The 23,447-nt window shown below is 40.8% G+C and overlaps 1 protein-coding gene across 8 annotated transcripts in view; it reads right to left on the bottom strand.

The window, feature by feature from the left end:
- TSHZ2 (teashirt zinc finger homeobox 2) overlaps positions 1–23,447 on the bottom strand; it is a 222,805-nt gene that overhangs the window by 91,443 nt on the left and 107,915 nt on the right. The window contains exon 1 of one of the 8 annotated variants that reach the window (XM_065032508.1): positions 16,723–19,917. The exons of the other annotated variants lie outside the window; for them this stretch is intronic. The gene's annotated coding sequence lies outside the window, so the exon portion shown is untranslated. Of the gene's footprint in view, positions 1–16,722; positions 19,918–23,447 lie in introns of those variants that run through there. 8 annotated transcript variants of the gene reach the window in all.

Raw genomic sequence — 23,447 nt, forward strand, 5'->3', positions numbered from 1 at the left:
CCCCTATACAGATAAAATTTTCTGCTTAATTAGGCATTGACATGTTTACTATAACCTTTACAGAAGAGTAACTCGTGCTGAGAAATCCTCTTTTTCTGTGTCTGTACAAGATACAGACACAATCTTACGAAAGTGGTAAAAGTAACTTATTAGAAAGCACCAGCAAAATTTCACGAAACCATCAGTCAGGTCCATTTTAATGGCTAAGGGTTCTGGGCAGCTTTGAAAATGCATTTCAGTATCCTACTTGTAAAACCATTTTCTGTTTATTTAAATGATTTAAATTGCTCTGGGCATTTTAAGGACAGTGGAGACCTCTTCTGTGAACACAATCTAGTGTACAAGAAATGCACGTGTCCTTCCAATAGTGGTTTTTAGTGAGATCTCATTGGGCATGAAGTTTGATATGAACTGACGTAGCTATTTAACAGAAATGACATTAATTTAAGTGGACTTTGCATTATTTATTTTATAAGTAAAGGGTGTCTTAGGTCTGTACACCCGCATGCTTTAAATGCAGTGTCTGTAATAAGTAGCATAAATTTTGCACATCATACTGATGTCCATATAATAAATTGTTGAGTGACCTGTTCGCTTCCCACCAGTTCCCCCCAGGCTTATTCTGACATTCCAAAAGTCTGAGATGCTCACATATAGCTGTCATACAGGAAAGAAAAAAAAAAAAAAGAAGAAAAATAATCCAAACTCCTTTTCCCAGATGAGAATTATTCCCACCAAAATTAAACAGGCCCAGGCAGAGCTGTAAGATGGGCAACGTGCAGTCCTGGAGAAGTGGGGGACTGAGATTTCATATCCTGAAGACTGGACAAAACCCAGGAGCTTCAAAGCATTGAATAGAAGCAATTTCTGGCTTCCTAAATGGAAATACAACATTTGGTTTTAGTGCTGATTGATCCCAAGGTAACGTATTTTAAAATCATGACATCAGTAAAGATAATATTATCATACAGATAATAATCATAAATACAATTCTGAAATGTTTTAACTTTTTAAAGATTTCTCCCTGTGCCTTCGTGATTGGATTCATGGTGAATGAAGAAATCTGCTACTCCAGGACAAGGATTGCAACAAACAGCTGGTTCTTTAGTCTTCAAAAGATAACATTTTCTTAGATATTTCTAGGATATTTCTACAGACTCACTAAACAAAAGTAGGTCCATTTAGTACACCTGCAAAAACATTTTTTGAACTTACGTGTCTAAAACTCCTCCCACATCCACCTTGAAGCCCTGACCCTGCTTTGCAGACAGCACTGAGCCAAGTCCCACTGATGCTCAGTCCAATATTGACTTTCAGGCCCCCATACCCTTGACTAACTGGCAGTTTGCACCACGTTATACATCACTTCTGCCCTTGAACCGTAGAATGTAAATACATCTTTTTTTTTAAGAAAAAGGTTTTCTGACTGTTAACTTTTCCAACAGTGGATACAATTTTCACTCAAATTTGCTCTTTTTCCACATAGAGAAATAGTTCTTAAAAGACATACATACATGTTTCTTTCCAAGACTGGAAAATTTCTTTTCTGCCAAGAAAAGGGACAGTGAATCATTGTCCAGAACAACACTGCTAATCCATGTAAAATCCATGCACCATCTGCACTTCTTCATATATATATATGCCAGTTTTACTTGAAATAACATCATTAGTAGAGCAACCTTGCAGCGCTATAAGGTGATCTTGTTTCCTTCTTCTCTGGCTTCAGCTCAAACATCTTTTTGTGTTTGGCAGAATCTGCTTCTTTCTCTGAAATATTTCATGCAGATAATGGATAATGACCACTTCTCATTCCTTCTTCTCAAAAATGTCTAACCGCGTTAGCTCTCCAAAGACAAATCTTAACCTGGCTCTTTGTACAAGTTCATGGCTATAGATTCATCCCAGCTTGAAAATCAACTGAAGAGATAAATTAGCAACTGAGGAAAACAAAATCCCTACTCTGTTGCATAACTCTTCTATTAAAGACATTTTGGAATGTAACCGGACTGAAACCAATGTAGCGCTCCGGAAATGCAAGGGGAGGTTCATGGAAAGAACTCTCAAAACATGAAATCTATAATACAAGGGTGAATTGGCTCATTTCAGAGCTTTAAAGCAATGTTAATAATTTCTGTACCAGGGAAATAACTTCGTGCTAAGTTCTGCAAGATGGGAAGAAAATGCCGGGAAAGGTTTCCATTCGCACTAGGGAGGGAGCAGAGAGCATCGGCCTCTGAATCTGGAGCTTGAAAGAGGGTCTCTGTCACCTGCTCCAAACACCCCACTAGTGTGAGGTTTATTCCTAAAGCCACAGGCATCCTCAGGAAGGTTTTAAATGTTCTCAAAACCTCAGAAAAGGCTGAACATGCTCCATTGCCTCTTTTCTGGGAGGCCAGTTAATGGCTTTGGATAATGGGAAGGGGTTTGCAACCTTTGCTGCTATTTCTGTTTTACTGTCACATCCAAATTCATTTGGCACTGTCTCAGAAAGGAAGTTTCAATCACCGCCCTAGTGATGCAATTTTGTGTCCAAAACAACTTGTCATCCCAAATGAGGATTTTGCCTTTTTTCTAGACATTTCTTTTTCAGATAATTATAGCAGCTGATCCTCAGATGTGAATTAGTGCCTATTGCAGAGTAGGAAAAGAAGCATCCCCCCCGATCCACTGCTGGGGACAGAAGCAGCCTCTGCGGTGCCACGGCAGCTTTGGAGCGAGGAAACTTGGAGCAGCGTATGTCACAAGTGAATTTTAACGCGCAAAGGCAATTCCATGGAACCATAACCATCATTTATATACGATGCTGAAATGAAGCAATTTTGGGCTTTCATTTTGTGGTACTCTAATTAGAGTTGTATTATAAAGTTTTCTATTAAAAGTCCAATTTCCTACTGGTTAAGAAGGCAAAATACCCATGAGTTTCAGTGGGACTTTCAGCAGCACAAAGGAGAACAGATTATGTCTTGTATACATTGCACCCTACACAGTTATGAGTCAAATGAAAACGATCAGTGGCTGGAAACATATGCGCAGGGAACTGGCTTGTGAGTGACCCATAAACGTGAAGCAAAACCAATATTAAAAGAGGAAAAAAGCAAACAAGCAAACAAGCAAACAAAAGCAAGACTGAAAAAAGGTGAGCTGATGCGCTCTGCTGAGCTGAGAGTCCATAGCAGGGGCAGAATAATTATGGAGTTTTTCTCTTGAATAATTTTCCTTAAGGATGATGTTGTTTACATAGTCAGTTCTTGCACTGAAAAACAAACAAAGAAACAAACAAAACCAACCAACCAAACAAAACCAAACCAATTTCAGTCGTATTTGCCTTGCTCTGGCTTCAGTCAGTCTGAATGGCTGAACTGGCAAGTCCAGCTGCAGAAATGGATTTAACCATGTTCAGAGCCAACAGCTCAAGGTCCTTACATGAGGGCTTACGGTGCAAGCGACTCATTTGCTTTTGGTTAAAAACATTTCTGTTTGTTATTTTCTACAAAGCCCTGGAACTTACAATTTCATTGTTTCAACCAGCTGAAGGTGTTTGATATTCTCCAGATTGTGTTTTCAATGTATACACCTCTAACAAAAGATACAAATTGTTGCATCACTTGATGGCAACAACTCAACCTTCCTAACCTGTGGCTGCACAGGAGCAGCTGCCCCCCAGCCCCTCCATCCGTGCCCATCCCGCATCAAAACCCTCACAACCCTCCTCGGGTTCTTCTCTTTTCTCTTGTCCTATTTATTGCTGTAGAAAACAGCTGAGTGGCTTTGTAAATATATACATTACCTCATTTAAAATCCAAGTTTCAAATGATGTTTTCCCTCCTTCGTTATCCCAGGTTGCCCTAAATACCAATCTAAATTTCTTGAAATGGTACGAGCTACCAATCAGAATCACAAAAAAATGTATATCTCTATAAATTGAAATTGTAATGAGTCTTACCAGTGTATTGCTAGCACTTTGGTTCATTTGATATGAACTTTGTTTTTTTAAAGTACCACATGGTAAGGCTTTGAAACTTCAGTTTGTAAAAAAAAACTGTAACAGCCTTACAGCCTTTGAAGTCACTACTGATATAACTCTGAACAGATCCATTCAAGTTCAACTAACATCAGACAAATGTTTAGTGTATCAGAGGAAGCCACAAAAGCAAGGATTTCATCAATATTTCACAACAGCCTCAGGGAAACTGTAGATTGCAATGCTGTAGGGCAGCTAATGGAATTACACACAAGGGTTTTGTACATTTAAAATAAGCAGCTACTAAAAAAATTACCCTTCAGTTTGATAGAAACTGTATAAAACTGCAGATGGGAAACAATTAAATAGCCACCAACATTTATCCATGTCAGCCTGATAAGTCATTTAATAACAGGTATTTCTTCTTTTTTTTTTTTTTTTTTTTCCTGGTAGGGCAATAATAAAGATTAACATTTATGAAAAGTAGCATAAAATATAGTACAGCCAAATGAATAATTAAAGATGCTTCTGAAGAATTTGTTTGCTATTGTATGGCCATGTAGACTGCTCTCCAGTAATGAAGCACATTTATATTAAATACAATTATAAATAGAAAGAAGATGAGGATCATGTTTATGGTCACTTGCTTTTTATCCTAAAAAAAAAATGAAAACTTTGACTCATTTTTATTGAATCCATGGCTTATCTCATGGACAGCGTTTCTTTACAATATATTCCCCTCGAAAAGAGTTGGGCCTTGGTTTAGAACGTACGTGGGGTGCACTTGAAGCTGGACATATTAGATGTAATAAATAAACCAGTGCAAGATCGACACATTTCCTGAAAGGCTCTTGGTCAGAGTGAAGAATTCTGCCTATGAAAGCACAATGTTTATTCTAAAAATAGATCCATGTAATCATATTCCTTTTCATTACTATGTTCAATGTGTAAAAATCTTGAAGTACTGGCCCTTCACACAGTTGGTTTTGAGTGTGTAGGTATGATCTGCTACTGTAGGAAATTACTATTTCCATTAATAACTGATGCTTGTTCAGTGTACTGAATAGCACTATGTTAGAGACAAATTATTTGATTATGCTGTTTAAAAGGCTGCTTATTTCTTGGCCTCTCCAATTCAAAACAGACCAGCTTGGCTAAACACAATAGAGCACCCAGTCTCACACAGAAGAACTTAAGCCCCAATTCCAAAAAGCTCATAAACATGTCAAGTTTGTCACATTTGGGGGAAGAGCAGATCTTTTGGCTTATCTGCCATAAAGAAAGGCTATGGCATGATGATGCTTCACTGCCGTAATTACTTAATAATCAATTATTAATATGTAAACCAAAGCAGCCTGATTTCAGTAATGGGACCAAGGATTAAATGAGTCAGCCTTGATAAAGTCTGCCAAGTGGCTGAGACAGGCTCAACCATCAGAACTCCAGCACTGGCCACTGATTGCCAAGGTGGCCTCTTGCAGCTCACACAGGGTCAGTTCAAAGCTCTGATGTTTTTATGGATAACCCCCATGAACAGCCCTTTTCTCTTCAAAATCCTCCCTGCCCATTGAACTGCAAAATGCTGCTGCTTGTACACGTTCTGCAGGAGCACCCTGGGAGATGCATCGTGCTTGTACAGTGAACGGAAAATCTAGCGCTGCTTGAGCGCTCAGCTTCACGGTCCCGGGATGGGCAGAGACGAAGCCAACAGCACTTCTTCCCTGTAGTTCTTGAAGTACAGAATTCACGTGCAGCAAAAGAAGCTGCAAGAAACGCAAGCTCCTTGCCATAACTGGTTGACTAGGATTACAGCCCATTTTAAAAAAATATTTATATGGCTTTAAAATTACACTATTATTATCACTTTTGTCTAAAGAGCAGTGGGCCTTTTGATTTTCCCTTTGGATACACAGCCATATTGCAGCTCCAGTGAGATCTCCTTTAAGCCATACTTGCCAGTAACACTCATAAATCTGTGCTGGTTACTCATAGCTGGTTAAACCATGGCTGCAGCATCATTTGTCACTTAACGTCTTGTTAGATAAGGTACATAAGTAGAAAGTGGGAGTATAATGAAATACATCTTCCTCATCTTCTTCCTTTGTTTTGATCTTGTATTTCAGGCAATAAAAAACTGCAGAGTTTTGAAGTGTGAATTTTCACTTGCTGGGATTTCAGCATAAAAGGGACACTGGTGAAGAATACACAGATCATCAACTGTTTTATTTCCCCTCTTTTATTTTCCTTTCAGGAACATACTGTTGCAAATGTTGGTCCAAATGAATAGTCTGTTTCTTTTGTGACAAATATTATGGCCAACAAACATTGACTTTTGACCATTAGACATCCCTGCACTTATAACCACATAACCATCAAAGCACTAAACCAGCATGAAGGTCATTACCCCAGACCGCATCTTACTTCGACTAACTTCTCAGATATGTAAGCAATAAGCAGTTGCAAGAGATTGATATGATACTTCGTGAGTAATTTGGATGAACTATAACACTAACCCAGTAAAGTATTATAATTTTAAATGTGTCCAGAAAATAATTGAAATTCTGGTTTAGCTTCATCATAATGCACAGTGCCGGGTATATTTAACAGCTGACTAGTTTAGCATGAATATTGCTTTACAAATGAGGTCATATTGTTTTTAAGAAACAATATTGCTATCAACCATGTTTAGGAGGAAAAGCAAGAGATTATGAGTACACTTTTAACCTTTCTGTCTCTTTCTATATCTGTTTACTGTGTTGATTTAGGTGCTCGGTGTTGTTTGAAGGCAAACATGGAAGGTTCTGGCATTTAAAAGAGATCCAATAATGAGCAACTGGCAGGCAGATTCTTTCTTATTATTACTCTGTCACAAAATCTCTGTTCTACATCACTCCATCTTTGATAGACCAGTCAAAGATGAGAAAGGTCAAAACATCTCTTTCAAACATACAGTCTGTATATGCACAACATCATTCCTGAGTCACACACAACAGCCAAAATTCAACCCATGCTGTGGAAAACAGCAGAGTCCAGAGGTGCTGAAGTTTCATTAGCGAGAAGGCTTTCCTTTGCCGGCACTGATGCGGTCTGGGTCAGAGCAGGATCACGCACTAATTCTAGTCCCCAGGTTTCTTTTTATCCCTCATGCTGTTGTCAGAATGAAGCCACCTGAAAGGGTATTTAATATATACAACGCGTCCACCTGCATGATGTTCGTATGTTTCTCTACCCAAGGAAAGGGGGCACCCAGAGGGCCTGATCCTGCTTTTTGCTTCTCTTTGCAGTCAATGGTGAGAGGGCACCAGCAACCGGGACAAGAACCAACCTGCAGTCCATTGAAATCTGTCTCAATGATGGCAATAACTCCTTTAATGACCTGTCCAAAATCCTCCCCCTGGAGAGGCACGGCCACAGCTGTGCTGCTGCTGCCTTTGGTAGCATGAACTTGCAATCCTTTTTTCCTGAAGTTTTGGGGTATTAATATCCCATCACTCTCTCAACGGATCAGGCAAACATCAAGCAACTTTACTCTTACTATTGCAATTTTATTAATGTGTTGCCCACACCACCGATACTACACTAGAAAAACCTTTTGCCAATATGGAATGAAAGTCTTCCTGCCCCAAAAAGCTCCCAGTTTTGATACACTCCAGTGCTTTCCTTTCTCTTTGCAGACAACCTGGGATGCTGTCCTACTGTTTCCTTGCAGATATGAAGACCTATTAATAGCAAGAATACTAATAATTATCACTAGTAAAATTAGTACTGTTGGTTCCGTTCTGCAAGAAACTTGTGCAAAACAAATCAATCCACGTCAAAAGGAAAAGCTTCTAATTGATATGGAAAATAAATCTAGTTTCCAAGTATCTATCACGATTACTAAAATAATGGAATTTCAAAGAAAAAAAAAAAAGCTTGAAACACAAATCTTAAGCTGTATTCTTTCAAATTGTGTCTCAAATGATCCAAGGAAGGACTTAGATCCAGGGCCAGTACACAGATAATTTACAGATCATAATCACTAATCACCACAGTCTCAGTGTTGCATTCCTGCTCTGTCCTAAGCGATAACTGAAATTTGTCATATGGGACAAAGTGCAAAAAAAAGGCAGCAACAACAGGAGGCTGCAGCTGCACAGGATCAGCTTTTCCTGAATCTCAGCAAGAAATAACAACTATGAGTTATGGTAAAAAAATCCAATAATCAGAAAGGTCACTTACTGACAGAAACGACTTCTTCAGCACAGGTATCATGGTGCAACCACTGCTGAAGTGAGGGACCTCACTGGGTACACAAAAGCCATATATTATATCCATCCTAACTGGATTTAAGGCCTGCGGGAATTCACAAAGCAGTCTGGCGGATCAAAAATCCAGATTCTAAAATCCTTTAAGAGCTGGAAGAGCAGATTAACCATCTCTACTATCCAACTCCATAACAGAATAAAAAAACTTTATAAACTTGTCCACATTTTTTTTTTCCGGGACCTCACATAGATTTGGAAGGAAAAGCAACAGAGAGCATCTGACCTCTACCGAATTACACCTAATACTGACTTTCTGAAAAATGAACTGTTCTTCCAGGCAAGCCTAAATATATATATATATAAAATATATATATATATGTATATAATATTTTTAAAAGCACAATTAAAAATGTTTAAAGAATTAAAATATATTTATTGCTGTTTCTAGTGATCACATGGGTAAGTGCAGACAAGAGCTTGGGAAGAAAGGTCCAGGGAATTTTCAAGTATGCTTAAATACACACAAAGAGCAAAACTACTCCATTTTTATTATCATTCCTCGCTCTTCCATTTCCCTGCCTCCCAGGCATCAGCAGGCAGTTGGGACACCACCTTTCAAGCTCTGCACTTCTGCAGAGGAGCAAACGTACCTGGGATGTTTATTAAGGCATCATTATATGTCTGTGTGGCATCATTTATTTCCTATGGAAGAGCCCGTGCCAGGTCAAGTTCAACAGTTTGAGCAGACCATTCATCAGGTGGGAGCAGGTGGCAGGGGCGGTATAAGAAATCGCTCGCAAAGGAGTACAAAACGGAAATGGATGGAAGTGGAAAAGTAATAAGAAAGTGATCAGTGAAACTAGGAACAACAGAAGATAAATCAAGCGAAACAAGTGCAGAGCAGAGTGCAGTCCAAGAGGGTGTCCTTAAACGTGAACAGGGCTTTAACCTCCGTGGCAATAGGTAAATCCATGTACAACGCTCTTCCTCGAAATTCTGCTGGGAATTAGGAGGATGAACACAGCAGGATCTTTATCTGGGCATTCAGAAAGAATCAGCAAGAAAAACCAGTCTACTTTCTTCAAATTGTAGAGGAAATGGATGCAGAGACCATTTGGAAAATGAAAGATTGCAAGGGATTTTGCACATTACATTTACATCCATGTTCAAACTGTGTTTATATTGTGAGTGTGTTACAAGATCTGTACTTATATTTCACTTAAGACACCTGAAGAAATGACTGAAATAATATAGAACTGAAGAGTGAAAAGAACACAACAATAGTAACAATGGGGAAATGTTGAACAAGAACCACTTGCACATTAACTTGACCACTTCTTGAATTGAAACCCACCAAATAACTTCACCGAGGACTGGACTTCACACCAATAAAATCCTTTTGCTATCAATAATCCAATTAGTGATGACAAAAACTCTTGTGCACCTTATCAAACACAGATTGCAGACTAACTGCTGATAATGTGAAAATAAAACTCGCAATTTTGTTTTCTTTTTTTTTTTTTGGTATCAGTGAGAGTTGTACAAGCTTAGATCTGCAGAGCATTTTTGATAATCCATGTGGATACACTGGCTATGGACAAGAAGCCCAACTTGATTTGCTAAGTAGAGAAATTCCTTCGAGATTTTATGGGTAAAGTTGATTTGGAGCTATAAAATTGAAGCATTTATTACAGACCAGAGGCCAACAACACTTCATTACAGACTATCTAAACACTTCTAGTTTATCCACTAGGTTCAAAACCAAGCAATAATTCCCTTCTAAAGCATTTCTGACTGATTGTCTTTCTACCTGGAATAACACCTGAAAAAAAAAAAAATTAACGTATTTATCAATCTATGCTAAAATTCATGAAGGCAAAGCACATCACAGGTCTAGTTAGTACCAGCACAAGGTTTGTCTTGAATGACTATCAGTTTGCCTTGTCTCCATGGGTTAAGTACTGTACGTATCCACCAATGCACAGCTGTAATTCGACTAGTCTGTATTTGAATGTTTGAGTTTCTGAGTCTTTCAGCATGTATCGTACTGCCAGTTCATTGCTCCTTCTATGCAGCCAGTTCCCTCATCCTAACTAGAAATCTGTTGCACAAAGAGAGAAAACCATTTTTAAAATGAGAAGATTCAGAGCAGAGCTGTGACACCCGGGAGCGGGGAACCTGTAGGATGCTGAAAGAAAACTTCTCAAGGTTTTTCCCTACAAGGTCGGCTCATTTCAACCAGCTCTTGGGGTCCACCAAGCTTCCTATGTTGATGGAATAAGCCTGACTCTAACCTGGAGTGTGCTTTGCTCATAATTGGGCTTAATTTCTAATAATTTTTCAGATGTTAATGGCACATTAACTTTTCCATATACAACAGGCTAAATTTCTTCCTGGTGTAACTCTTTGGAAGCAAACAGAGTTAGGCAGGGGAAGAATTTGCTCTGTGTTTTATTTTCCTTGGCTCTTTCTGTACAGAACTTCTTGTTGCTTGTGGATTTTTTTTGTCTGGTGGGTATACACACAAACACACACACATCTATATTCATTTATTGCTGCCAACAAGAGTGGAAGTAGGAAGTGCCTACATCCTAAACTCCCTAACCGTGTATCCAAAATAGGAGTAACTCTAAAAAATTCAGTCGTGGAACTTACTCAAAAACCCTCACACTCATGGCAAATAGCACAGCTACACTGGCTGGTGTTCTGGATGACCTGAGCATTTCTCCAGCAGAGCCCTTCTTCCTCAGCTTCTACCGGATAACTTGGGTGATTCCTTAGCAGAGACTGATGTCCAGTTGCAAGCCCAGCCAAGTCCTATGGAAATGCAATCCAGTTCCAGCAAAGAAATGTTTTTTATTAGCTCCCTTTTATAGAAGTCAAAATGTTGCCCATTACTTTGAAAATTAAACAGTGTATTTCACTTCACCTCCTCCATTATCATTGATCTAAAAAGAATGAGATGATTTCTGATATTATTTCCCAATTTGTTTGTCCTCATGCGATTGAGAGAAAAACCTCTCACATGAAATTCGTCTTCCTCCTGAGTCCTTTCCCAACACAATTTATTTTCCCCAACCAGTATAAACTGCCTCAAAGTGGTTTCAGCACTACCTGTTCTTCCTTCCTCTATGAGCAGCCACATGTTTTACCTTGTCTCCTTGATACTGGTGAAAGTGCTGGTGTTAGAGGAAGCAGACAATTAAAGGTCAAAAATTCAAGTGTTTTTCTGTTCCACCCTGTATAAATCTGTTGCTGTCAGAGAGAAGCAATCATGCCTGCAAATGCACTTTACAGGGCTGAGAAGATCTGTTTCTCAACTTAAACTATGTAACATTTAAATATCAAAAACTTTGTTTTCTAATGAGGGAAGTATTGAGAGGGGAGAAATGAATTATATGCTTGATGTATACTGAAGGCTGGGAAAATTAAGGCCATTTCCCATGGTGAGAATGCAGTGATTTCAGTTTGTGAGAGTAAATTAAACCTTTGGGAGAATTTGTCTTCCATTAAATTGAACAGCTAAACAGGCACAGAAGATTTTAATGTCACCACCAACAAACCCCAAAGGTTACAAAGAGAAAAAGAAGCACTGTTTTCTTGTTTGGAAGTTCTCTGTCTCCCTACCTAGGAAAAATGCAAACTGTAAATGTATGTTGAGACACAAAGACTCTTAAAGATCATAATTCCATTCCTATACCATATGCTATTAATGTCTGTCAACACTGTTTAGCCAGCAACTGCTGACAGAACCATATTTGCTATCTAAATACATCATAAATAAATCAGTAATGAACTGCTTTAGTAAACCTTCTGCACTGATTGGAAATACAGATCGAGTAAACAAACTCTGGGGATAGCATTTTGCAGCTAGAAGTATATACAACTGTTTAATGTCAATGACAAAGTCACTCACACCTCTCTCTCCGGCAAGACACGGGGCGGGTGAAAGAAAATCATAAGGATGGCAAAAGTGTTTAATCAATTGTCGCAAATGTACCTGTCAGCATTCATCATATTACCTCTCCTTATTTTTTACCTCATACAAATCTCAGAAAAGGGATTTCCAGCAGGTAGAGCTATACAATAAGCCGGTGACCAAATCAGACCCCTCGGCTCAGTCGTGGTCTCATGAGCAGGGAGTTGGTCATCCAAACCCAGCCAAGGCCCACGGGCTCCCCAAGTCAGACCTGCCATGGGCAAGCACAGGCTCTGCTCACTTCTTGGCAAACAAAAGAGCACTTTTTGTCTTAAATGAGTCTTCTAGAAGCAACAGCACATGCTCTGCAGCAAATAACCAAGACCTAGGACTGAATCTCAAAGTGGCTTCCTGGCTCTGCTGCGAGTTCACTAACAGTTTTGAACTGCAGTCTCTGAGTGCTTTTTGAGGTAAAATGGATGGGCATTTGTGCCAGAATTTGACTTTGAGATATGGAATACACTGAAATAAAAAAACTTCAAGTACTTTGTGGATGTGTAAGAGAAAAAAAAGCTCAGAAACATTCTCTTATTTGCTCAAACAAACCTACCAAAAGTTGCCTGGACAAAAAGCAACAGTTTGGGGAAGAGAAGCTGGAACTAGAATTTATCCTGTGAATGGAATATTGAGAGATGAATTAGTAGCAATGTTGACTGTTAGACTTAAGAAAAATCTACTAGCACTAGAAATTTGTAACTGAATAAATATTTCTAGTCTTCTCAACTCTTTTCTGACACAGGTTTTTTGAAAGTTATTTTCTGACAGCTTTCTGGTAATTAGACACCACAGATTTATATTGGAAGAACAGTCTTAATTAAGACTGCAGAGAGCTGCTAAAATTATAATTTCCTCTCTGCTATGTTTTAGCAGCAGAACTTCTTGGAGATCCCTGTGGGATGAGACTTTAGTCCAGAATAAAACAAGTGCTAATTTATCATGATGCTTGCAATGGGTGATATTTTAAAAACCAGATTTTTTCTCCTAGATGGAGGATTAAAAGTTTTTCTTAATCCCATCAGACAATTAATTCATCCTTTGCTTCTGCCCCCCCCAAGTTACTTTCAGTTCACAACCCGAACGCTGTGTAAAATGTGGAAAAGAGCTGTTTAGGGATTCAGCTGGTTGCCAAGGCTCAGAGCAGCGGCAGGTGTTACTCTTTAGAGCGGGGATGAGCAGGGACCTCCGGCAACACTGGGCACTGTCTGCCCTCAGCACAATAAACCAGGATCCGTCACCCTGAACACACACATGCACAAACACACACACACACACGCACACACACACACACACACACACACGCACACGCGCACACACACACAGACACACACATCCACCTTCCTCTGGTGCTCTGCGTGTCGCCTTCACCTGGAGTGAGGTGAGCAGCTGCTAAAGACCGAAGCGTAAAAGAGCCTGGGTTAAAGGGAGCATGGGTCTGTGAGGGAAGAAGTGTAGGATATTACCTTCCAATAAATCGAGATATAAATTTAAATTATGAGTACCTTAAGAAGACTTGAGGTTCATGCAAAAGAATACAGTGTAAGAAAAGGTTCCCTCTGGTGTCATTTGTTTTTGTGACAAGCTGCAGAGATTGCTGGAACAGAAGAAGTCCCAAGCTCCTAAATACCATCTCAAGTAGAGTTCATGTAAAAAAGAAGAGAAGCGGCACCGTCTGGATGATAAACATTCATATTTTACAACCTTTCAGTTTATTTACTGATATATCTTTTTCTAACTGTATTTGTTGTTTGTATCAGCTTGCCTAGGCAAAACAGAGCCATACATAATTCAGGGATAAAATTGCCATCAAGTCACTGCAGAATCTAAACAAATAGACCCCAAACATATATTTTTCATTAATAACCCTCCATTACCAAGTTCCAACACTTTGAACTAAAAAAAAATAAAATAAATAAAGCAGCAAGATAAAAAAAGTAAGACACCTCATTATTTAATGCCAGTCTCCCTGGCTTTGTGCTCGGAGCAGGTGGAGACATTGTCTGAAAAGTTAGTGCTTAATGTGACCTGGGAGCCACGGCGGGGCTGGCGGGGAGGACACGGAGAAGCAATCAGCCACTTGGCCAGAGCTGTCACCAGCCCTCAAGCCTGCGAGACAAGGCTAAGTGTGGAAGCTCCCATGCCACTTACACATTTCATTTTTCGCTGTCTTCCTGTCCAAAAAAAAAGGAAGAAAAAAAAAATAGAAAGAATAAAGGGGAGGGGTGGAGTGGGCAAAAGGAGAGGGAAGAACTGTTAATTTACAAAGCTGAAAATAGCAGCTGCTAATGGGCTTTTGCACTCCTCCTTTAGTCACTGCAAGGTCATGATCAGAAGTAGCCCATGATTGATTCCAAAGAGAAGCTCAGCTCTTCATGTCTGTAATGGGCATTAAAAAATCTGAAAGGAGCTCAAAAGGGAAAACAAAAAGTGACATATTTTATGGAGCCCTGAAGTCCTCCAGATTTGCAGAATGAACTTGGACGGTGGAGTCTTGCCCTGTTTTTTTTAATTGTCTCTCATAATAATTATTGCGTTACAAGGAACAATTAATTGTATAGATTAGTCTAACTTCATCAATTTTATGGCCATTTTATTGCTATTTCTTACAGCTCTGCAAAGAACAGCCCTCTTCTTCCGTCCCTGTGTTGAAAGGGTTAAATGAGATGAGTGACAGCCTTTCTGCATGATTTACAACTTCGAGCCCTGTAGTGAAACCAGCGCTTGATGGATGATCCTGAAAGACGGAGACTAACCATAAATCATGTCTTTGAATCATTGACAAAGATAAAGGAGCGAAAGAAAAAGCACTGGCATTGACATTCATTCTCCCAATAATGTACATTGACTAGTTACAATACAGAGCCTTAATTAAAAAAGCGAACTCAAAGTAGTCACCTCAGTGTAGGGAACACAGCGCTCTGGAAGCCTCATGAAAATCACAAATAAAAGTTCAAGCCACATCCATGAGAGGTTTCCTCCTTGGGAAACACTCGGATGTGCACTTGCCACAGACCTGCACTGGGAAGTAAAGCTGATGAACACCGGTCTTCACCCCCTCGTCATTTAGCATCTAGGCTTTTTTTTGTGTGCCTGTACTGAATTTAATTTGATTATTGTTAGAGCAGAATGCCCAGGCAAGGTGAGAGCCTTGTTGTTTCAGGCACCGGATGTTTTATGCTGAGATGTCAGTCTGGAGAAACAAAACGAAACGCTGTTGTCTCTGCCTTATAGAGAACTGAGGCATCAAGAAATACAGCAACTTGTTCAGGGCCACATGGAAATCTGGGCTTGATGAGTTTGTGAAAGGGGCACACGTTTGTGTATCATGAGAAGCCTGTGACAGAAAGGTGCCAGACCTGATGGGGAAGTCTGTCCACCTAATGTTTCTAAATTTAGGTCTAGATATGCATGTTAATGCTTCTTCACTGTGCTTAATTCTGTAAAAGCAAAGCCACAGACTGGACAAGTTCATGTGCTGATGTTAGCTGAAAGCAGGGGTGAATGGACTCCCAACTTTCCCAAGATTTGGCTTTTCCTGAATCTTCCCAGTTTGTCAAAATTCTTCGAGTTCCTCAAGCATTTAATCCTCATGGTTTAAAGAAAATATTGGGATTACACACATGGAAAAACTCAATTATAAAAACAAAACAAAAGAGCACAAGCAACGCTAAGCAGGTTTTTGTAGGTAAAGGAAAGCCCCTTCTACCAGGGGAAACTCCATGAAACACCTGAGAAGGCACAACCGGGCATATTTCAGAAGGCACAACAATAGTAATAAACTTCCTTTCTGTATTTGCATATATTATTTACCATTCTTCCCTATGTTATCTCTGCTGGGCCTTAGCTATCCATTTTCTACTTTCTTCAAGTGATTATGAGTATTCTTATAAGCATATGCAGCCTAATCTGTGCAGAAAATCTAAGGGCGTTACAAAGTTTGAGCACTCTTTCACAGGCAGCAAACCAAAGGAAGTACATTTCTAAAATTATCTGGTGATTTTCAGCTCCTTACTTAGAATTTACAAATTTCCTTCAGCATATTATTTGTAACTCAAAATGTTTTCTGCAAAAGATTCTTACCGTATTACTTTGCCATGAGCCTTTTGATGCAGGTTCGCAATTCTAGGCACTTAGACCAGGTACACAGAAGTTTCTGTGCCTTGATTGCATGAATATATACCTTGGTTTCCAATTTCTAAAGCAATTGTGTTGCCATATTGGACCGATTGGATTTGCCATTTGTTTTCCATAAGTATTTGCTCAAGTTTATTTTTCCAATAAACATTCCTATTACAAACAATTTCCTTGGATATTTACCAGCAACTAAAGGGGAGTGAACACAAGTCACTTATTTTAACTTGTTTATAAAATCAAGAGGATATGCACTGACCTCCTTCCTTTCAATTTCTGTTCCTTATCCCTTGATTTTTGGTTTAAACTTTTCCTCTGTATTAAAATGAAAAATGCTAGTGTAGCTCATGAGAAAGCTTCATTAGTAAAAAATACTGCTGAAGTGAAAAAAAAATTGTCAAACTTACCCTTGGGAAAATTAGCCTTTTTCTTTTTTTAAGGAAGAGAAGAAGTAGGGCAGAGAAGAACTGAAATTTAAGTTTTTGGTTGGAAACAGAAGAGTGCCTGAAAAATAACTGGTTCAGCAGTACAGGGAGAAGAGGAACTGAACTGAGGTGCACCCAGCCTCAGCCTCTGCCACAGACCAGGTGTTCTGCTCACGAACCACCCGCCTTTCAACACCACCGAGCACCACGGGAACTCAGCAGCGACACGACTGCTCGCTCACCAGCCCGGGGTCAACGATTCACACCAAGGAATAAATACACTGATAATATTACTAGTTTTGAAAAAGTCAAATTAGGCCCAGAGCAGAGAGCCTGATTTCAGTTTACACGCTACTTGCTCCTTTCAGCTGAGTTAAAATGGCCCCATCCCCAGCGCAGCTGACTGGGCTAGGGAGCACAACTCTACTAATTATATCATTTTGCTAAATCTTGAGGTGATAAAGAAGACAGACGTTCAGCTGTCACAGGAAATGACCCTGAAACTAAATGAAATGTTCCACTAAGAAGCAAATACAACTTTGTTAAAAAGTGCTGCAAATGCAAGACAGTTACTCGTGGCTGTTATCAAGGAGCGTGTGTGTCGCACCCCTAAAGACAGCAGAAATTAAGCAATTCAGAAGTCGTTTTCAAGAGGATTTGGGACACTGCGCAAGTCAATCCTAATTCCGAAGAATGCAGCCTGATGGGTGAAGTTGGAAAGAGAGAGAAAATAGTCCACTCGATGTCAGACTAAGGGTGAGATGCTGTTTTGTGTCAGCAAAAATGCGTGGGAAATACCTTGTGAGGACACCGGTCATGGCAGATAAAACATACAGGTCCAAGAGAGAGAAGAGGGAAAATCCAACATCTCTGTCCCCAGCTGAGAGGGGCAGGAGAGGATTCCCTGGGCTCTCAGAAGAATTTGGGAGATTTAGGAGGCTATACAGGAGGGTTGCGAAGAGGAAGGTGTTAATACAACAGGTTTTGGCATTTAACAGAGAATACTTATGTTTAACCATTCATAACTAAATCGCATCGATTTAAGTGGATTCCATGTATTTCTGACTCTCACATTAATCTCTATGCAGAGAGAGTGTCTAAATATTTGTCTCTTTCAGTTCTGATATTGTAATTCTCTACCAAAACTAAGGGGAATCCCTTGGTTGGGTTTTTCCCCCCACCTCCCTCCTCTCTTTTTTCCTACCACCTTTTTATTCTCTGGTAGAAGAAAGTGGTGAAAGGCTTTGGATGATCACTTAAGGAAACAGGGATTTAATAAACCCGGTGTTTGGGTACATCACAGCTTTTATGTTGGCGCTGAACTCCACATACATTAAATCCACATCATCTATCAATCTTACAGTTGCGTGTCACTTATGAAAATCTACTGAGTATTGTTTTCATCTCGCCTTACAACAAGCAGCAAAGCCTCATGAATACTGAAGAGCATTGTAAATACTGCACATCTTTTATTTTTAAAGGCCTAGACAGTTTGGAATAGCAAGATTTCTTTGTTGAAAATTGCAGCTTAAAGCAATAATTCCCAGATTCCTCCTCCCCTGTTTTTTTCATTCTGTGTGCCAGCAAGCAGGAGCGCTGCTCTGCATCATCAGTAACACCTACGGTGGTGCTGCCGCCGCAGCTTCACCACACTAGTGCTCAGCCTGCGCCAGCCATTAATCCAGCCCGATGGTGGTTCAGGTGTGATATTATTATTCAAATTCCATCCCACTAGGAAGCAACCAGCTCTGAGATGTATCTATTCATTTCCACAGCTTTATTGAAATCTGACAACCTGCTTTTTCTACATTTTTGAATACTGCAACTTTATGGCCACACACTGCCATCACCCTGCTCTTATTTGCCTCAATAGCCCTCAGTAGTGGATCTGCCATGGGCTGAATTTAATAGAACAATATTTTACTGTTAGACAGCACCTTCCATTTTCAAGAATAAAACCTCATTGAAATTCAGTCATCTTTGGGGCCCAGGAAGGCACAGCTTTGTGAACGGGGATGTTCTGGCCAGGGACACAACCACTCTGGTTTTGTGAGGAGCGCACAGTGACCTCTAATGCACACACAAACTCAAAAGCGGTGTGAGGTGTTATCCCAAACACTATGACCACCTATTATCTGCTCCCCAGGTTGGTCTAGAAAATGAGTAGCCAGGTCTCCTGAGATGATGTTGTGCTGACAGATTATGAGCACAGCCTATTTGTGTTGGGCTGTGTTGCACTGTCAGAAATATCCCTTTTGCAACACTTTTACATCTACAGCTCAGGGCAAAGCCAGGAACAGCAGAGAGGCACAATCAAAGAGAGGTGTTAGAGTTGACGAAACCTCCTTAAACAGCCACAGAAGCCTGGATTTGGCTTGAAGCACCAGGCACGTGAGGGATGGGGGAGGTTCAAGGGTGGTTCTTGCTTCACAGACACCCAATATCTTCTGCATAGGTTTGACATCTCATTGGTTTCTTTTCTATTTCCTTCCTATCTTTGTTACCTTGTCAGTGCTACAAATGCATATTTGTGTGCCATCAACTTCTGCAGTATATATAACTTATCACAAGCTAAGAGCTAACAGGAATCTCACAAAAAAAACCCCAAACAACAAAAAAGCAAGTACTTGGTGAACCTTAGTGTTACTCGTAGGACTAAGAATTGCAGTATTGACTTCTAACCTTTCTGCTTGTTTCTATTTCCATGCCAGGAAAGGTAAAGGTAACTTCTCTCCTCCTACAGACACAAAAGCAGAGCTCCCCTGCCATCATGCTTTGAGCTGCACTGAAGCCTGAACTATTTTGGTTGTTGAGCAGCCTTTTGTGATTTCTGTAAAAGAACTGGTGGAATCAATCTGCTGCTACTTGTCTGGGCAATTCAGCTTCACTGATAGGATTAAGAGCTACCATTTCAATCTACTAGAGGCAGGAACAGTAAGTAGTCTGAACTCTCACTCACAGATTATGGAGTTAAGGAAGGGTAGGTACCCAAAGGCTCAAGAGCCAACCTTTTAAAACACCTTGCTCCTGGTTCAGATGCAACGCAGAGGAGTGCTCCAAAACCGCACCAAAGACTCCCCAGATACAAGCAGGCTGTGAATGAGGAGTTATTACAGCTTAACTGTTAAACCAGTGAGATCTTATTTCAGTATATTACTGATTCCTCCACCTACATTTGCTTATAAACATTGGCTTGGGACAGGCTTCAACTTTCAGGCAGACCTTGGTATTGCACTGCGCTGAACTTGCCTGATTCAAAGGCATCAGCATGAAACATGCACAGGCATCATCTTAGTTTCGCGAACTCAAAATTCGATAGCAGATGTTCTGCAAATCCAAGACACAGAATCCCAGAATGTCGGGGATTGGAAGGGACCTGGAAAGCTCATCCAGTGCAATCCCCCCATGGAGCAGGAACACCCAGATGAGGTTACACAGGAAGGTGTCCAGGCGGGTTGGAATGTCTGCACAGAAGGAGACTCCACAACCTCCCTGGGCAGCCTGGGCCAGGCTCTGCCACCCTCATTGTGAACAAATTTCTTCTCATATTTAAGTGGAACCTCCTGAGCTCCAGTTTGCACCCATTGCCCCTTGTCCTGTCATTGGTTGTCACTGAGAAGAGCCTGGCTCCATCCTCCTGACACTCACCTTTTACAAGACATCATGTGTCTGTTATAGGCAAAAGGACCACTTAAAATTTCAAGACTCCTAGTGATTCAGATGAAGTGACATCGAGATACAAAGCAATCCTGCATTTTGAGTTTGACAAACAGATGTGATTTCATGAAAGCAATACCAAAACCTTGAGAAATGTAAGTGATGCAGAGGGAAAGAATGCAAAGTGAGCAGCCACCTCCCTCTCCCCGCAATCCTGCGGACTCCCAGGCACAAACATTGTACTGGCCTGATTTTCAGAGGCTGGGGTGGGGCTGTTCAGTGCATCTGAAAAGCAGACCTTGCATTTAGATCTGCAAAAAATTTGCAAGTTTGTTAGTTCATCAAAGAAATCTAATCCACCTATTGTCTTCTGATCTTTCTCATAAGATCCTTCCATATGAATAGAATTGCTTTTAAAAGCACCGTCCCTCCCCACCCCCCAGCATTTCCTGTCCTCTCACCTTAAAAAACAACTCTGAGAACTTTTCGACCAAGGCAGCCATGTGGAGCCAGAATTGTTTCAGTTTTGTACAGGGCCTTTGCTCACATCCTGTCGGGTGTTAAAAATCCTTCAGCTGCTTTGCTAGGACCACCCGGCTAGTTCTGAACCACATCTGACAAAATGATACTGTTCACTTCCAGAACCCATCACACAGTTATTCTTGGATAAAAGGTAAAGCAAATAGCAGCCAACTGCTCACTGCTGCAGAAACAAAGACCATCTAGCCATTTATCAAAGCCTCAGACAGACCAACTTGCTCTAAGCTCAGCCACCTCTCCCGTTACAGCTTTAAACGATAACACGCTATAATATCAGAAATGACAAATGGAACCGGGGGCCTAACCTATACACAATCAATACCTGCTCTAAAATAAGAACCATCTTTAAAGTATTGACAAAGGGAGCAGGAATACGTATAAAACTGCAATTTTTTCTTGAATTGTTTGGTATGGCCACTGTCAACATTCATTTGTCCATGACAATCTTTTTTTTTTCATGAGAGCAGCAAAACCCCAGGGTGTGCAACCATTGTCAAGCCATTATAGTCACCCTGTGTCTACTGTTTATTGGAGGGTAAGAGGAAAGGGCCGATTGCAAGTGACTTCAGCAGAGTCTTCCCTGCAGATTAGGAACCTTGGCGCTGCGTGCGAGGCAATTCTGCTTTCTGTTTTAGACTGAGATGCGTAAGAAAAATTTAAGATGCCATCAGCTTCATTCATTTTGATGGTGCTCCTCCAGCTTGAGTCAGAAGAGCTTTATTTAAAATACACTCATTAACCCTCTACAAGAGCAGAATAAAAATCCTGTGTTTAGGTCATAAAGATAAAGACCTTCCACTGAAGGACTGATGAAGGAAGCACCTTATGGGCCAGCTACTTCCTCCTCCTGAGTTTAATAATAATACTTTGTACTTTTATAGCATCTTATAGTGTTCACCACATTTCAGATACTCTATGAAGAATTAATAACAATACAAAGTGCTCTGCAAATGTTCATATTCCCCTACAGATGGGGAAACTGAGACAGAGCCAAATTGAATGGCTTGATGAAGGTCATTGAGGGCATTGAAAAAGCTGGGTCTCCTGAGCCATTGTTTGAAGCATGGATCACTCTTCCCCAACCTCTCTGGGCAGCCTGTTCCAGGGCTCTGTCACCCCCAAAGTAAAGAAGTTTCTCCTCATATTCAGATGGAACATTCAGTCTGTGCCCATTGCCCCTTGTCCTTCAAAGGAAAAATCACTCAGAGAAAGTGAGAACAAAGCAATGAAGGCAACCAAGCAGCTGGAGATCAGGCAAGTGTTCCTGAAGGATACCCTAAAAAGTGCCACACATTGCTTAGCTGAGTGGGACACAAATCAGGGAACACCCTTTTTATAGTAAGATGTTAAAAACAGTGAAAGAGGAAGCAAGTGGGGCTCTGGGGCTCAGCAGTTGAGCAGTTAAGGCACAGGAGCAAATCCGCAGACCTGCTTTGGAGTAATTCGCTTCACCTCTGTGCCATCCTAAAACGTGGGAGTAAGTTTTTAAATAGCTGGCCCGCTTTGGATCAGCCTCTGAAGTTTCTGAGTGGGAGATGGTATTTATTATTGTTTGTCATTAGCGTGTAAATAAGTAAATACACCCACTCCCATTTTGGAGGCAGCATGAAACAGGAGAGAACCTGCTGCGTGAACAGTGCTGGTGGCTGTTTTATTTTGCGGCAGTCATTTCTGAAAGATTTCCGTCTGTGCTGGGATTAGGCTGCTCTCTGCTTCGATGAATGAGTTGCCTCGGATGAAGAACATGACAAGGGGGTAGGAGGCACAGGATGCTCTGCACATGTCCCCCCAGCTCCGGGTGTTTCCTTGTGGAAAGACACCAGATGCCAGTGCCAGATCTGAGGCGAGAGCTGTGCTACTGAATCCAAGTCCTTTCTGAGTGCTAGTGTGGTCTGGAGAATGAGCTCACAGCAGGAGGAAGGTATAGCGACAGGCCAAGTTTAATATTGATTTTAGCATTGCTGGACAGATTAGGCCAAAAAAGAATAATCCGTTAACCCCAAAAGGTGGAGGAGTCAGAGAATTTGCTAGAGTTCTCTATTCAGGACACCCAACTCTTCAGCTTCCTAATTGGTAATTGTCTGTGAAGGGGACCCTGCATGTCAGCCCATCAGCCCCCAGCACGGTGGCCCCGCTGGGGTCTGGTCCCACGGCCTCTGACTCTGTCACCAGCAAGGGGAGTGATGGATGGTGGAGCTCGGTGACGTGGGGAATCATGGTGGCACCAGGCTGGGACGGAGCCTTTCCCCAGCAGTGAAGGATACCTGTCACGCTCCAGAGGGAGGCTGAAAAATAGCCTGGAAGCTCCATGAGTCTTTTGCTGTAGAAATCAGACCCTTAGGCTGCCTCAGACTCAGGCCCTGAGGATTCAAGCAGGGAAGAAATATCTCTGTGCTAAAAAGCTCTATAAAGCAATTATTACGATTATTATTCACTAGTACAGTCATTGCAATATCGCAACATGGATACTGCAATAGACCTGTTTTCTGGTTACAGTGTTTATAACAGTG

The sequence above is a fragment of the Columba livia genome, chromosome 16, assembly GCF_036013475.1.
Source record: "Columba livia isolate bColLiv1 breed racing homer chromosome 16, bColLiv1.pat.W.v2, whole genome shotgun sequence".
Taxonomy (NCBI): Eukaryota; Metazoa; Chordata; class Aves; order Columbiformes; family Columbidae; genus Columba; species Columba livia.